At 42.8% G+C, this 16,164-nt stretch overlaps 2 long non-coding RNA genes across 2 annotated transcripts; one reads left to right on the top strand and one right to left on the bottom strand.

The window, feature by feature from the left end:
- Positions 1–4,581: 4,581 nt before the first annotated feature.
- On the top strand, positions 4,582–8,900 carry LOC308284349. The gene is made up of 2 exons (XR_013962006.1): positions 4,582–4,761; positions 6,812–8,900. It is a non-coding gene; the product is annotated as an uncharacterized lncRNA (long non-coding RNA).
- A 2,808-nt stretch (positions 8,901–11,708) lies between these two features.
- On the bottom strand, positions 11,709–15,828 carry LOC308284348. The gene is made up of 2 exons (XR_013962005.1): positions 15,649–15,828; positions 11,709–13,797 (listed from the first exon to the last, which is right to left on the bottom strand). It is a non-coding gene; the product is annotated as an uncharacterized lncRNA (long non-coding RNA).
- Positions 15,829–16,164: the final 336 nt, after the last annotated feature.

Here is a 16,164-nt window from a genome sequence, read left to right as displayed (position 1 = left end):
AGTCACAAGCTAGATAAAACACTTGTTGAATGGGATAATACAAACAGACCAGCACAAGCTGGTGGGATAACCAGTGTGAGTTGAATATTACAAGATTAATCAGGTTATTCTGGATTGTATTTATTACCATAGGAATAAGTCCAGATTGGCAGAAGGAACTCATTTTGACAACATGTTTACTATACATAAATGTGATGGCACTAACAGCTCATCAAGCAGTGGGCATAATAGATTTTGAAGTGAAGTTTGAGAAGCATTTAGATTTAAACCAAATGAATACAAATTTGCTCCATGTCAGTTGACATATGATTTGAATTTGTGCTTTTTGACCTAAGCCAACATCATTAGCTGTTATGGCAAATGTAGGATAAGGATGGACAAGAACAATTCAGGTGATTTAAAATAAGAACAAGAAATTCAAAAAGATGACATTTATTATTCATTTGTGCAATTACTAGAACCAATAAGGCGAGTACAAATTATTCTTTTTTGGCTTCCTTTCAGAAAAAGCTGAACATCAAAAACACCACATCTAAAGATAAAATAATGAGTAATAATGAATTGGAGAAGAGTGCACTTGGAAAAAATCTAAGAGAATGATAACAGCATCCTCAGCTGTACATGTGCATAAAGTTGGGTGTATTGTATACACCAATGGCATTATTCTCCCGTAATAGCTAATGTACTTTAACCTTTTTTTTTTTTTAAATCACAGTGTGTTGGATGAGCAACAGGTCAGTATAATTAAAAAATTCACAGTATATATATTTATGTACAGTAGGTGCAGTTCAGACACACAGTAACTATGATGTACTGTAGTTGAGGCTCGAACATAATAGTGCAGTTATGGGATGAGTGGGATGGCATTGGGGGGGGGGGGGGGGGGCCTAGCAATACTCTACGTACCTGGGCTAGCAATTATTTTAGCCCATGACCGTTCTCGTCTTTGACAGTTTGTTCATGTGCCTGATTGTTTACAGTCTGTTGCTAGTAGCTTGGTGACTGCATAGTCGTTTTCCATGCTGCATAGTCGTTTTCCATGCGGCAACATCTTGAACAGGCTGTGATTGGGATGGAGTAGCTCTCTGATGATTCCCTGGCCTTTTTATACACAGCGTTCATTGTACAGGTCTTGGATTTGAGGGAGATTGCATGGTTGAGGTCTGTGCAGCCGTCATACAAAGCAGTGAAGCTGCAAGTCAGGATGTGGTGCCTCTATACAGTAGAAAGCTATTAGGACTTTGGGACCCATCCCAGCCTTGTTCAGATAGGCTCATGTCCATATCATTCTGTATCAAAATCCTTGTGTGAGATCTCCAGCCTCTTCTAAGAAGCCCCGATACAAACCAGATTGTGAAGGAAATCGAGAACGCACATTTGATACCAAACAAGCAGGTAAACAAACTCTGTTATGTCTTCCCAGTACTTCTCCTCTCAAGATCCAATCAAGGCAGATTCTGTAGCCGGCTAAACGACACTGTCTGGGGAAGAAGAAAAAAATGTTTTAGAAACACATTCAAACAGTGCAAAAAGGATAATGTATTTGCATTCTTCACTATAGCTTGATAAATAATCAGGTTGAGTTGTTGGATTAAAACACTCAATATGCAAATGTTAGTAATGTAATATTCAATGCATTGATACATTCAGCCAACCTTGAATGAGGGAGAAGCATCAGTAGATATAAATATTGACATGCCGTTTGTATTTTACACAATGGCACCATTGATAAAGATAAAGAAATGATGACCAGGCTTTCAGGTAGACCACATGAAATGCCATATAAATTAAATATAAAGGAAGATATTTAATTTTAAAAATCGGTCTTCTTGGCGTTTGTCACTAGACTAAAAGTTACTTTAATTATTAGACATCAATAAGGGCCTGTCATCTACCTTCAAAGCTTTACAGTAGGCAAACCCCAACAACACAATGCTGTGTTTTCAAGAGCCAGTAGCATCACAACAAAGAACCCGAAACCTACCACTTCCAGAACCCACCCCCCCCCCCCCCCCCCCCCCTATTTCCCTTTGTGTTGTGTTTATCGCGTATGTAATGCCAGCGCTGCTACTATTCAGGGGTGTACTGGGTAGAACATGTTGAGCTCTCAATTCAATAAAGTTTGAGCACCCTTGCGCTACGCGCTACAAGCTTATTGATAGCTGTGTTAGGTAAACAATTTCGTAGAACACAATGATGTTGACTACTTACTCTATCGATAGATGTCCATCGTCTCCTGCAGGCTGTGGGCGTTGCTCAAAGTTTATTCTTTTGGATAAAAAAAAAGTTTCCAAGACGGTTCTATCTAGTAAATGAGGTAGACCCTCAATCTCTGTGATACAGCGAACAAGACGTACAGCTCCATCATCTGCATCTGTAGTTTCTTCCTCTGTTTGGTCGGAGTCCTCATACCAATTGTCTGGTCACCAGTGCCAATAAGGCCAATTTGTGCAGCAGTTACATTCGATTTGTAATGGCATTACAACGCAATTTCCACAATGACACCAAAATAAGCCTTGCGTTCGATCCTCTTCTCCGTCGACTGGAACATTTGCTGCCTGCTCAAGCCTCATCTCCTCCCGTTGACGAAGCTCCTCTGCAGTATATTGTGGTTCGAACATGTATGGTTCGTCTCCATACTCAAAATCTTCAACATCAAGATTCAATTCAAAGTCATCTTCAGTACCGGCCATTATTGAATAAATTATTTGCGCAAATAAAAGTCTGTTGTTCGCTGTAATCCAGTAGAGTGAATGAGAAGAGTCGCTGTGCTCGTGCATCCAATGTAAACAAAACAAGCGGTCTAGGTGACTTCCTGCCCAGCTCCAGACAGAGAGCTGGGAGCGGAAGTATCGCGAGAATCTCGCGAGAGCTCCCAGCTGCAGTGTCCGGTGCGCGAATGTTCCTACCATAGGAGACGCGTGTGCATGAATTAGAAAGCGCGGCCTGTGATTGGCTGGAGCGGAGTTCTGGAGCGCTCGGCTGTGGTCACTTGGACTGCGCGGGCGGGTGTGAATGCGTTTATCGTGGACAGGGCGTTTATCGTGGGCTTGCCCAGGCCTTACGGCCTGGGCATAAATATAACGATTGCATTCACCACGGCTTCGTAACTCGCGCGGCGCTCCGCCGGCCGCGCGGCCCTGGCCCGCTCTTCGCGGCCACTCGCACCTGCGGCGCTCGGGGGCGAAGAGCAGGACCAAGGTCCGCTGGCCTTCGCGCCGCTTGCAATGTCGTGGACAATAAAACGAGCGCTCCTTCAAACGGCGTCTCCTACGGTAGGATTAATAGCGTCCGGTGCTGCTCTGTCCCAGTAAACAAACTATTAACCCTTCACAGGCTAAACCACCGTGTGTGGTGTGTGTTGGAAGCATGTCTGATCGATTCATAAAAAAAAAAATACTTTTGAGGCGGCCTAAATGGGCGCTTTTGTATAAAAGCTATAGCTACCGTTTTAGCTGATGGGACTAATCTACAAATCTCTGGACAGGGGCAAAATTTAAGCAAATCAACCTAACCAGGTAAGAAGGTCTGGGGAAACATTCTCATTCAGGGGGGGTATTATTTTGGTCTGTAGGCCTCCTTTAAGACCATGATTTTCATCTGATCCTTATCTTTCTTTCTCGACAGTACGCCTCCAAGTGGTCTTGGTCTTCCTTTTCTTCATTTCCACTCCTGGTGCCCATGTCCTTCTGGTGCCCATGTCCTTCTGGTGCCCATGTCATTGCTATGTTGCAGTCATTGTTGTGGTCCTGCCGTAGTATGTGTCCAATCATCCATCCTTTGTATCTTCACTTCCTCTGGCAAAGACCAGCTAAAAACACTGAAATTATTGCTTGATAAAAAATAAAAAATAAAGATAAAAAAAGAATAAAAAAAACTTGTTGCCATTTTCCACATTTATGTTAAAAAATAAATCATGATCATTTTGAATTGCTTGAATACATGATTACTATGCAATTGACAGATTGTTGATATTATTGACATTTATTCTCAGTTAATAGTCAACACATTATCATACCCTGTTCGTCAGAGGGTTGACGTGCTGACACATATGCCCATGGCGTTCATTCAAGAAGCTCCAAGACCGGCTCATGAGCCGTGGCGTTCATTCAAGAAGCAGGAGGAATGGGCTCCTTGCGTTCATTCAAGCAGCAGTGGCTGTTGGCTCTCCGCCCACTCTTTCAGTCGTGCTAGTGAGGTTACCATGGCAACGCGTCAATGGAGCGCTCCCTAGCGCACCATTGTCAGAACCGGGATGCTGTTACACACGTGTATCAAACCAGCATCCCGGTTCTGCAACGGAGAGCTCCATTGTCAGAACCGGGATGCTGTTTTGATCGTGTTTTAAATGCACCAGATCACACACCATGAACCACCCACAGAATCCTGTAATTTTTCTGTGCATTTCAATACTAGATTTGTAATTTTTCGATGGCTAGATGGCTTAGAAAGGACAACGTTTATATTCTTTCCAAATATAAAATCAAGGTAGGTTGCAGGAACACACTTCCTAATGAGTCACAGAGAATGACGTTTGGTAGGCCAATCAGAGGTGGGTAAGGGCGGGTCTTCTCGGGAAGGTCGTGTTTTTGATTGGCTAATAGTGCCTGTCAGCATTGCTTTCACACAACACTGTGTGTGAGGATGAGGCTTTGTTTGTTTACAGTTTACACATGCACGCATGCATGCAGTGCCTGGCTGGTAGGAAGCTCACGGAGAGCCACGGATAACGTTTTGTCTTCTATTGCAAAGTCCATTCAGGTAAGAGTAAATACATTGTTAAATCCATCACTAATGTTAGGATGTGGTAGCCAATTGGGATGCGTGTGTTTGTTTCACTGTTTGATTGTCTGCTTTCTTGGGACATTTAATGCTAATGCTGTTGCTAAGCTGATTTAAACAACTACAAGCTAAAACAGGGGTCTTCAACGTTTTCAGGCCAGGGACCCCTTAGCTGAGAGAGAGATGAAGCAGGGACCCCTTAGCTGAGAGAGAGATGAAGCAGGGACCCCTTATGTGAGAGAGAGATGAATCAGGGACCCCTTAGTTGAGAGAGAGATGAAGCAGGGACCCCTTAGTTGAGAGAGAGATGAAGCAAGGACCACTTAGCTGAGAGAAAGATGAAGCAGGGACCCCTTAGCTGAGAGAGATAAAGCAGGGACCCCTTAGCTGAGACAGAGATGAAGCAGGGACCCCCTAGCTGAGATAGATAAAGCAAGGACCCCTTGAGATGAAGCAGGGATCCCTTAGCTGAGAGATAAAGCAGGGACCCCTTAGCTGAGAGAGATGAAGCAGGGACCCCCCACTACACCAAGCCTATTTGCCAACAATAGCAGATCTACAAGCTCTCAACATGGGAGGCGTTGAGAGCTTGTAGATCTGCAATTTTTGTCTTAAGTTCCCCTCAAAATAGGGATTGAACCCCCAAGTTGTTAATTATCCTATCACACAAAGATTTGGCGACCCCCCCCCCCCCCCCCCCCCCCCCCCCAGGGCCCCTATAGTAACTCTGAGGACCCCCTGATGAAGACCCCTGCTTTATAGCCTATGCCCCCCCCCCACATCCTTATTGATAGGACAGTAGACTGACAGGAAATGCAGATATACAGTACATAGCAATGCATATATAATAATAGTAGATATATAAGCTGCCGTGCTGCGAGTTTGTAGATGTGCTAATTTTGAAGATCCTTGAGCATCATGGTTAGAGTGCATATGCTATGGAATAAACTAGTTTATTGTCCTGCACAGACGTGCAGGACACACTACCCTGACACCAAGTGACCAACTGGCCCACTATGAGCCTGTAGACATCTATTTTTTGAGTATGACGCGTGTAGATCTGCTTTCTTGGACATTTCTGTAGTCAATCAATTACCTGGTTATTACATCTATTAACTTTTTATAGTGACTATACAATATAGCACACTCCATAGGAATTAATCTAAACTGTGTGTGTGTGTGTGTGTGTGTGTGTGTGTGTGTGTGTGTGTGTGTGTGTGTGTGTGTGTGTGTGTTGTATTAAAGATATAACCTAGAATTATATGTATCTCTTTGTATGTAACATGTTCATGCTTTGTGATATGTAAATGCAACCCAATCATATTCTGATTGGGTTGCATATGATGATTTTTTAACCTAGTGTTCAGGTGTATGGCTCTTAAATTTAAATTTATGTAATTGAATTCTATTGGTTCATTAACTAATTGATTGTTGACACCCACCATGGAATATGACCTATTTATAGGCTCCAATGCCACTCACTTGTAACTTGAGAAAGCCCTGTTGGGCGAAACGTTGTTGGTTGAAATTAAAAAACGGGAGAGCATTATACGTGTGCGGACATTATCCTTTATTCATTGTTTCCTGGATCCAGCACCGTATACACATTTTGGGGATGTGCATATGCTATTCCTTTGTTCTGTGTGTGTATTCTCCTCAGAATAGGGATGCGAGGGTTCATGTTGTTAATCTGAAAGAATGATCATTTCACACAAAAAGTGCTGCGAGCTTGTTGATCTGCTGTTTTTGAAGAAAATAAATTAGTGCAAGTTTTAATCTCTTTTAAAAGCGAACATTTGTAACACAACTCCCTGCACTCTCTAACACTGAGAGTGCACAAATGGAACCAAATGGATTTGGTTCCATTTGTACTTTGTCAAAGTTAAGGGGAGACCTTCAAATTTGTCGTACTGGTCGGGCCAGCGGTTAACAGCAGCAGACTCTTGTAGTTCTGGTGTGAACAGTTTTTGCACTGTTTTAGTAAAAATGTTTAGTCTAAACTCAATTCCACTCTCATATATTCATATAGGTTGATGGAGGATGGGATTCCGTCATCTTATGAGGACCTAACTGGAGCATAGCTGGTACAACCTGCAGGGAGCCTCTGCTAAGACACTGCGAATATACACCCAAGCCCTGGTCTTCTCTGCAGCGGATTACTGTGCCCCAGTCTGGAGCAGAACCCCCGTGCATGGCAAGGTTGATGTGGCTATCAACAGTGCCCTCCGTATCATAACTGGATGCCCGAAGCCTAGCCTACCCCAGTGTCCCTCTTGCCATTCGTCATGGGAATAGCCACGGCCGGCTGCCTCCCACGTCCTGAGATGCTGGCATGGCTATATGCGACACCGATGAAATGAAACTAGCTTTTACTTTTTCCTCCACGTCGCTGACTCCAGTTGCAGGAGCGCGTTGTGCAGAGCTTTGTTCAAAATAGCTGAGGAACACACTGGAACAATGTTGACGGACATCTTTTCCTATGTTGGATTGGATTAATACCCTTGGTGTCAATGCGTTGGAAACGTGGAGGTTTTACCTGCCTTTTTTGCTTTGATGCCGCCTTTTGTGGACCTGCTTTTACCTGCGGCTATGTGGACCATAACACCATGTACATACATACATACTGCTGCTAAGTGGACCTAATCTCATACATACATACATACATGAACTTTACACTTTGAATACGGTACATCATCATTGGCAGGATCTGCTGGTAGGGCTCTGGGTGGCATAATAGCAAAAAAACAAACAGCTGGGTGATCTGGGATATGCTGCTTACTCCAAACTATTTCACACGTGTGTTTGCCCTGTCATGGACTATTATGGCAGGTGTATGGGGCTCAAACACAAATATGAAAAGGGCAAATGGTCCAAAATAGAGCGATACAGTATTTCCTAGGTGTGCATACATTTGCCCAGGTATTGGCAATAACAGGAGATATGGGATGGGAACCGTGTGAAGTAAGGTGGAAGGGCAGCATGGTAGCCTATTGGAATAGATTAATCAGAATGCCAGAAAATAGAGTTGCCAAGAAAATATTTATTTGGGATGTATCAATAAAAGGTGCATGGGCATTGGGCAAGTACTGTGGATGAGATGCCCCTGCACCTTGAAACTGGTAGATACAGAGGAGTAGTGGAGGAAGAGGGGGTTTGTATTTATTGTGACATAAATGATATTGAGAATGAGTTCCACTTTATGTTCTACTGCCCTTTGTATCATGAGCTACGTCAAAGACTGTTTAATAAGTGTAAAAACCTAGATTTGATATGGTTAAGTGACGCAGAGAGACTTTGTTGGATTTTTGAACACAAGATATTTGCACTGGCAGAATATTTAGAGAAAGCATGGGACAAACAGACAAAGAAAACATATATGTAAGGTATATTTATTTTGTTTTGTCATTTTCTTTTCTTTTCTTTATAATATTATTGTTGTGCACTGTGTGCAGTTTCCAATAATGGAATGTGGTATTGTTTATTCATGTTTGGTGTCTTATAAGCTCGCAAGGGATGGGTCTTTTCGAAGTATACCATGACACGAAAAAAATAAATAATAATAACCGGTTATGCTTAACGGTTACACGGTTAATTTTCATAATAATATGATCGCATTGTCCTGGTCCTGGATACTGATGATAGCCAAAGATATTATTATGCCAAGGTACTATATTAGTGTTGTGTTGGTGGTGAAGGTTTTCCATGAGGTGATTTATATAACCAGAATACACTGTGCCCGTTTGTCTTCTCATTCTGTATGCCCATGGCAAAGAGCATTTTTACTAAAATGTCCACCTGCTGGACAGGTTATTCAATGATTGGAATTGATTAATTCAGAATCAAGCATTCAACTAAGCTGTGAGTTAGATGATGAACATGTTTCCCCTCTCTCTGCCCTGTTTTTTTCCTGAAAATAAGTACACCTGTAGAATGTGACCACAATGATTTTGATTCACAGAACAAAAAAATTGTAATACAATCATGAAATCATGTTTTCATTCCCACTTCAGTTCTAGGACACTTCGTAGCAACACCAGTGCATATTACCAGTACACAGGATGCCAAAACATGTAATGTGTGATGTATATGTGCCAAGAACAATAAATTCCAGGAATATGTATCATGTCTTTGTGTTTATTGATAATGAAATATAGCTATGTATTCAAGCAAATTGTGCTGTTACAGTATGTCATACATACGTACATGTTAGTACAGTAGGTGTATAATCCAGCTATATTTGCAGACTAAGGTGCTCTACACACGGCAGGCGGTTGCCGTCGGGGCTGCCGCTAGGATCAGCGGTGGCCGCACCGCGGTGAGACACAAACACACTCGTTCAGTGATTAAACGCCGCGCGGTATTTCACAAAGATGAACACAATCCATCTCTCACCGCCTGCGTACGCATGCACAAACGAGCACGCTCGCGGGGGATTTCACGGGGCCGCGCCCGCTCTCCTCGCCGCCCCAAAACTTCGCTGCGCGGCTGAAAAAGCCGCCCACCTCCCGTTGAAAATGAATTACTAGCAGGCGGTGACCGCGTACCGTCTGGAATCCCCTTTGATGTGCTTTACAGTAACAAGGACAGAGATCACCAGGCAGGGAGTTTCACTGCCAACAGCAAATACCTGGTTGTGATACTGTAGTGTTATATTGTAGTAATAGTGTGTTATTACTGTCATATTACATAGTGATACAACCTTTCTGACATGATATGATATAGTACTATTGTCAGTTTGGTTTTCATCATAGCTTTCCATCAACTGGACTATACTGTATATGAGGCAGATATGTGTACAGCAGGGTTCCCCAATTAGTTTTCCCCAAGGGCCGAATTATGTCTAGGATACCAAGCCGAGGGCCACAACATTGCAGGGGGTGACGGTGGTGTTCCCACTACTCCAGCGACAGTTTTCGTCGTTGTCAGGTGAAAATCTTGAATGTCTAAAACTGTTCGTTTTGAATTTATCATATTAAAAATGATTTAAACTAGTGAAAACAGCCGATCTACAAGCACACAACGCTTCGCGTTGCGAGGCGGCGTTGTGTGCTTGTAGATCTGCTGTTTTCACTACTTTTGTGCGACGGCCTTGTATGATTTACGAAAGAACGTACAAATTTGGAGATACGAGATTTCCACCCGACAACGACGATATACTAGCTTTGTTGCTGCTCTTATACCACCATTATTACTGGGGTTGGTGTGGGCCAGACAGTAGCCCCCCGCGGGCTGCAAATGGCCCGCGGGCCGCCTATTGGGGAACCCTGGTGTACAGTATCAGATGTATGAACAGTTACAGATTAGTATGGGTCAAGTTGGACCCCCCTAAAGGAACTTAGTCCGTAAAGAGTCCCTGGAATCACCACTTCCTGAAAAGAACCAATCCACACAAGCTCAAAATGAGTAGCATCAGCAACCCGTAGTGATCTTGTAGATCGTCTATATTACAGTAGGTGCCACCGTACAAGGAATGCCTCTTGGTGAGGCCTACACTATGATCAATATCTGACTTTTATCAGAGTGGCAAACCCATTCTGTTAGAGTGGTCTGACGTCACAGTAACCCTAACCCTAAATCTAACCCTAAACTTAACCCTAACCCTAACCTAGAGCAGCAGTGTTTCTCAAAGTGGATTCCAGGGACACTGTGGGTTCCTTTAGGGGGGTCCAAATTGACCCATACTAATCTGTAACTCTGACAGTGTACAAATGGAACCCAAATGGACTTGTTAGGGTTCATTTGGCTCATTTGTACACTGTCAGAGTTAAGAGGAGACCTTGAACTTTGAAGGTTTGAGAAACCTAAACCCTGAAATCTACAGTGTTGTTAGCTATAAGCTGTCGCACAGTGCATCTACAGCATGTGGTACTTCTTGCCCCTCCAGTGCTTTACCCTGGGTTGGCTCCCATATTCAATTTTCTTGCCTCTAGTTCTTGGTGCTTGCCGCAGCTTGAGCAGTCCAGGGCCTGGCTACCAGGGCTCCAGAAGCAAGACAGTTCAGTTGCCTGCTTAAGTTAACTGCTGTTTCACTGCTGACAGATGCTGTTGATTTAACATCTTTCTAACTGTTCATACATCTGATACTGTACACCAGGGTTCCCCAATAGGCGGCCCGCGAGCCATTTGCAGCCCGCGGGGGGCTACTGTCTGGCCCACACCAACCCCAGTAATAATGGTGGTATAAGAGCAGCAACAAAGCTAGTATATCGTCGTTGTCGGGTGGAAATCTCGTATCTCCAAATTTGTACGTTCTTTCGTAAATCATACAAGGCCGTCGCACAAAAGTAGTGAAAACAGCAGATCTACAAGCACACAACGCCGCCTCGCAACGCGAAGCGTTGTGTGCTTGTAGATCGGCTGTTTTCACTAGTTTAAATCATTTTTAATATGATAAATTCAAAACGAACAGTTTTAGACATTCAAGATTTTCACCTGACAACGACGAAAACTGTCGCTGGAGTAGTGGGAACACCACCGTCACCCCCTGCAATGTTGTGGCCCTCGGCTTGGTATCCTAGACATAATTCGGACCTTGGGGAAAACTAATTGGGGAACCCTGCTGTACACATATCTGCCTCATATACAGTATAGTCCAGTTGATGGAAAGCTATGATGAAAACCAAACTGACAATAGTACTATATCATATCATGTCAGAAAGGTTGTATCACTATGTAATATGACAGTAATAACACACTATTACTACAATATAACACTACAGTATCACAACCAGGTATTTGCTGTTGGCAGTGAAACTCCCTGCCTGGTGATCTCTGTCCTTGTTACTGTAAAGCACATTTAGTCTGCAAATATAGCTGGATTATACACCTACTGTACTAACATGTACGTATGTATGACATAATGTAACAGCACAATTTGCTTGAATACATAGCTATATTTCATTATCAATAAACACAAAGACATGATACATATTCCTGGAATTTATTGTTCTTGGCACATATACATCACACATTACATGTTTTGGCATCCTGTGTACTGGTAATATGCACTGGTGTTGCTACGAAGTGTCCTAGAACTGAAGTGGGAATGAAAACATGATTTCATGATTGTATTACAATTTTTTTGTTCTGTGAATCAAAATCATTGTGGTCACATTCTACAGGTGTACTTATTTTCAGGAAAAAAACAGGGCAGAGAGAGGGGAAACATGTTCATCATCTAACTCACAGCTTAGTTGAATGCTTGATTCTGAATTAATCAATTCCAATCATTGAATAACCTGTCCAGCAGGTGGACATTTTAGTAAAAATGCTCTTTGCCATGGGCATACAGAATGAGAAGACAAACGGGCACAGTGTATTCTGGTTATATAAATCACCTCATGGAAAACCTTCACCACCAACACAACACTAATATAGTACCTTGGCATAATAATATCTTTGGCTATCATCAGTATCCAGGACCAGGACAATGCGATCATATTATTATGAAAATTAACCGTGTAACCGTTAAGCATAACCGGTTATTATTATTTATTTTTTTCGTGTCATGGTATACTTCGAAAAGACCCATCCCTTGCGAGCTTATAAGACACCAAACATGAATAAACAATACCACATTCCATTATTGGAAACTGCACACAGTGCACAACAATAATATTATAAAGAAAAGAAAAGAAAATGACAAAACAAAATAAATATACCTTACATATATGTTTTCTTTGTCTGTTTGTCCCATGCTTTCTCTAAATATTCTGCCAGTGCAAATATCTTGTGTTCAAAAATCCAACAAAGTCTCTCTGCGTCACTTAACCATATCAAATCTAGGTTTTTACACTTATTAAACAGTCTTTGACGTAGCTCATGATACAAAGGGCAGTAGAACATAAAGTGGAACTCATTCTCAATATCATTTATGTCACAATAAATACAAACCCCCTCTTCCTCCACTACTCCTCTGTATCTACCAGTTTCAAGGTGCAGGGGCATCTCATCCACAGTACTTGCCCAATGCCCATGCACCTTTTATTGATACATCCCAAATAAATATTTTCTTGGCAACTCTATTTTCTGGCATTCTGATTAATCTATTCCAATAGGCTACCATGCTGCCCTTCCACCTTACTTCACACGGTTCCCATCCCATATCTCCTGTTATTGCCAATACCTGGGCAAATGTATGCACACCTAGGAAATACTGTATCGCTCTATTTTGGACCATTTGCCCTTTTCATATTTGTGTTTGAGCCCCATACACCTGCCATAATAGTCCATGACAGGGCAAACACACGTGTGAAATAGTTTGGAGTAAGCAGCATATCCCAGATCACCCAGCTGTTTGTTTTTTTGCTATTATGCCACCCAGAGCCCTACCAGCAGATCCTGCCAATGATGATGTACCGTATTCAAAGTGTAAAGTTCATGTATGTATGTATGTATGAGATTAGGTCCACTTAGCAGCAGTATGTATGTATGTACATGGTGTTATGGTCCACATAGCCGCAGGTAAAAGCAGGTCCACAAAAGGCGGCATCAAAGCAAAAAAGGCAGGTAAAACCTCCACGTTTCCAACGCATTGACACCAAGGGTATTAATCCAATCCAACATAGGAAAAGATGTCCGTCAACATTGTTCCAGTGTGTTCCTCAGCTATTTTGAACAAAGCTCTGCACAACGCGCTCCTGCAACTGGAGTCAGCGACGTGGAGGAAAAAGTAAAAGCTAGTTTCATTTCATCGGTGTCGCATATAGCCATGCCAGCATCTCAGGACGTGGGAGGCAGCCGGCCGTGGCTATTCCCATGACGAATGGCAAGAGGGACACTGGGGTAGGCTAGGCTTCGGGCATCCAGTTATGATACGGAGGGCACTGTTGATAGCCACATCAACCTTGCCATGCACGGGGGTTCTGCTCCAGACTGGGGCACAGTAATCCGCTGCAGAGAAGACCAGGGCTTGGGTGTATATTCGCAGTGTCTTAGCAGAGGCTCCCTGCAGGTTGTACCAGCTATGCTCCAGTTAGGTCCTCATAAGATGACGGAATCCCATCCTCCATCAACCTATATGAATATATGAGAGTGGAATTGAGTTTAGACTAAACATTTTTACTAAAACAGTGCAAAAACTGTTCACACCAGAACTACAAGAGTCTGCTGCTGTTAACCGCTGGCCCGACCAGTACGACAAATTTGAAGGTCTCCCCTTAACTTTGACAAAGTACAAATGGAACCAAATCCATTTGGTTCCATTTGTGCACTCTCAGTGTTAGAGAGTGCAGGGAGTTGTGTTACAAATGTTCGCTTTTAAAAGAGATTAAAACTTGCACTAATTTATTTTCTTCAAAAACAGCAGATCAACAAGCTCGCAGCACTTTTTGTGTGAAATGATCATTCTTTCAGATTAACAACATGAACCCTCGCATCCCTATTCTGAGGAGAATACACACACAGAACAAAGGAATAGCATATGCACATCCCCAAAATGTGTATACGGTGCTGGATCCAGGAAACAATGAATAAAGGATAATGTCCGCACACGTATAATGCTCTCACGTTTTTTAATTTCAACCGACAACGTTTCACCCAACAGGGCTTTCTCAAGTTACAAGTGAGTGGCATTGGAGCCTATAAATAGGTCATATTCCATGGTGGGTGTCAACAATCAATTAGTTAATGAACCAATAGAATTCAATTACATAAATTTAAATTTAAGAGCCATACACCTGAACACTAGGTTAAAAAAATCATCATATGCAACCCAATCAGAATATGATTGGGTTGCATTTACATATCATAATAGATGTAATAACCAGGTAATTGATTGACTACAGAAATGTCCAAGAAAGCAGATCTACACGCGTCATACTCAAAAAATAGATGTCTACAGGCTCATAGTGGGCCAGTTGGTCACTTGGTGTCAGGGTAGTGTGTCCTGCACGTCTGTGCAGGACAATAAACTAGTTTATTCCATAGCATATGCACTCTAACCATGATGCTCAAGGATCTTCAAAATTAGCACATCTACAAACTCGCAGCACGGCAGCTTATATATCTACTATTATTATATATGCATTGCTATGTACTGTATATCTGCATTTCCTGTCAGTCTACTGTCCTATCAATAAGGATGTGGGGGGGGGGGCATAGGCTATAAAGCAGGGGTCTTCATCAGGGGGTCCTCAGAGTTACTATAGGGGCCCTGGGGGGGGGGCGCCAAATCTTTGTGTGATAGGATAATTAACAACTTGGGGGTTCAATCCCTATTTTGAGGGGAACTTAAGATAAAAATTGCAGATCTACAAGCTCTCAACGCCTCCCATGTTGAGAGCTTGTAGATCTGCTATTTTTGGCAAATAGGCTTGGTGTAGTGGGGGGTCCCTGCTTCATCTCTCTCAGCTAAGGGGTCCCTGCTTTATCTCTCAGCTAAGGGATCCCTGCTTCATCTCAAGGGGTCCTTGCTTTATCTCTCTCAGCTAGGGGGTCCCTGCTTCATCTCTGTCTCAGCTAAGGGGTCCCTGCTTTATCTCTCTCAGCTAAGGGGTCCCTGCTTCATCTTTCTCTCAGCTAAGTGGTCCTTGCTTCATCTCTCTCTCAACTAAGGGGTCCCTGCTTCATCTCTCTCTCAACTAAGGGGTCCCTGATTCATCTCTCTCTCACATAAGGGGTCCCTGCTTCATCTCTCTCTCAGCTAAGGGGTCCCTGCTTCATCTCTCTCTCAGCTAAGGGGTCCCTGGCCTGAAAACGTTGAAGACCCCTGTTTTAGCTTGTAGTTGTTTAAATCAGCTTAGCAACAGCATTAGCATTAAATGTCCCAAGAAAGCAGACAATCAAACAGTGAAACAAACACACGCATCCCAATTGGCTACCACATCCTAACATTAGTGATGGATTTAACAATGTATTTACTCTTACCTGAATGGACTTTGCAATAGAAGACAAAACGTTATCCGTGGCTCTCCGTGAGCTTCCTACCAGCCAGGCACTGCATGCATGCGTGCATGTGTAAACTGTAAACAAACAAAGCCTCATCCTCACACACAGTGTTGTGTGAAAGCAATGCTGACAGGCACTATTAGCCAATCAAAAACACGACCTTCCCGAGAAGACCCGCCCTTACCCACCTCTGATTGGCCTACCAAACGTCATTCTCTGTGACTCATTAGGAAGTGTGTTCCTGCAACCTACCTTGATTTTATATTTGGAAAGAATATAAACGTTGTCCTTTCTAAGCCATCTAGCCATCGAAAAATTACAAATCTAGTATTGAAATGCACAGAAAAATTACAGGATTCTGTGGGTGGTTCATGGTGTGTGATCTGGTGCATTTAAAACACGATCAAAACAGCATCCCGGTTCTGACAATGGAGCTCTCAGTTGCAGAACCGGGATGCTGTTTTGATACATGATCAAAACAGCATCCCGGTTCTG

Source organism: Nannobrachium achirus, assembly GCF_963921795.1.
Source record: "Nannobrachium achirus genome assembly, chromosome: 4".
Taxonomy (NCBI): Eukaryota; Metazoa; Chordata; class Actinopteri; order Myctophiformes; family Myctophidae; genus Nannobrachium; species Nannobrachium achirus.
This window is presented reverse-complemented; position numbering and strand designations above follow the sequence as displayed.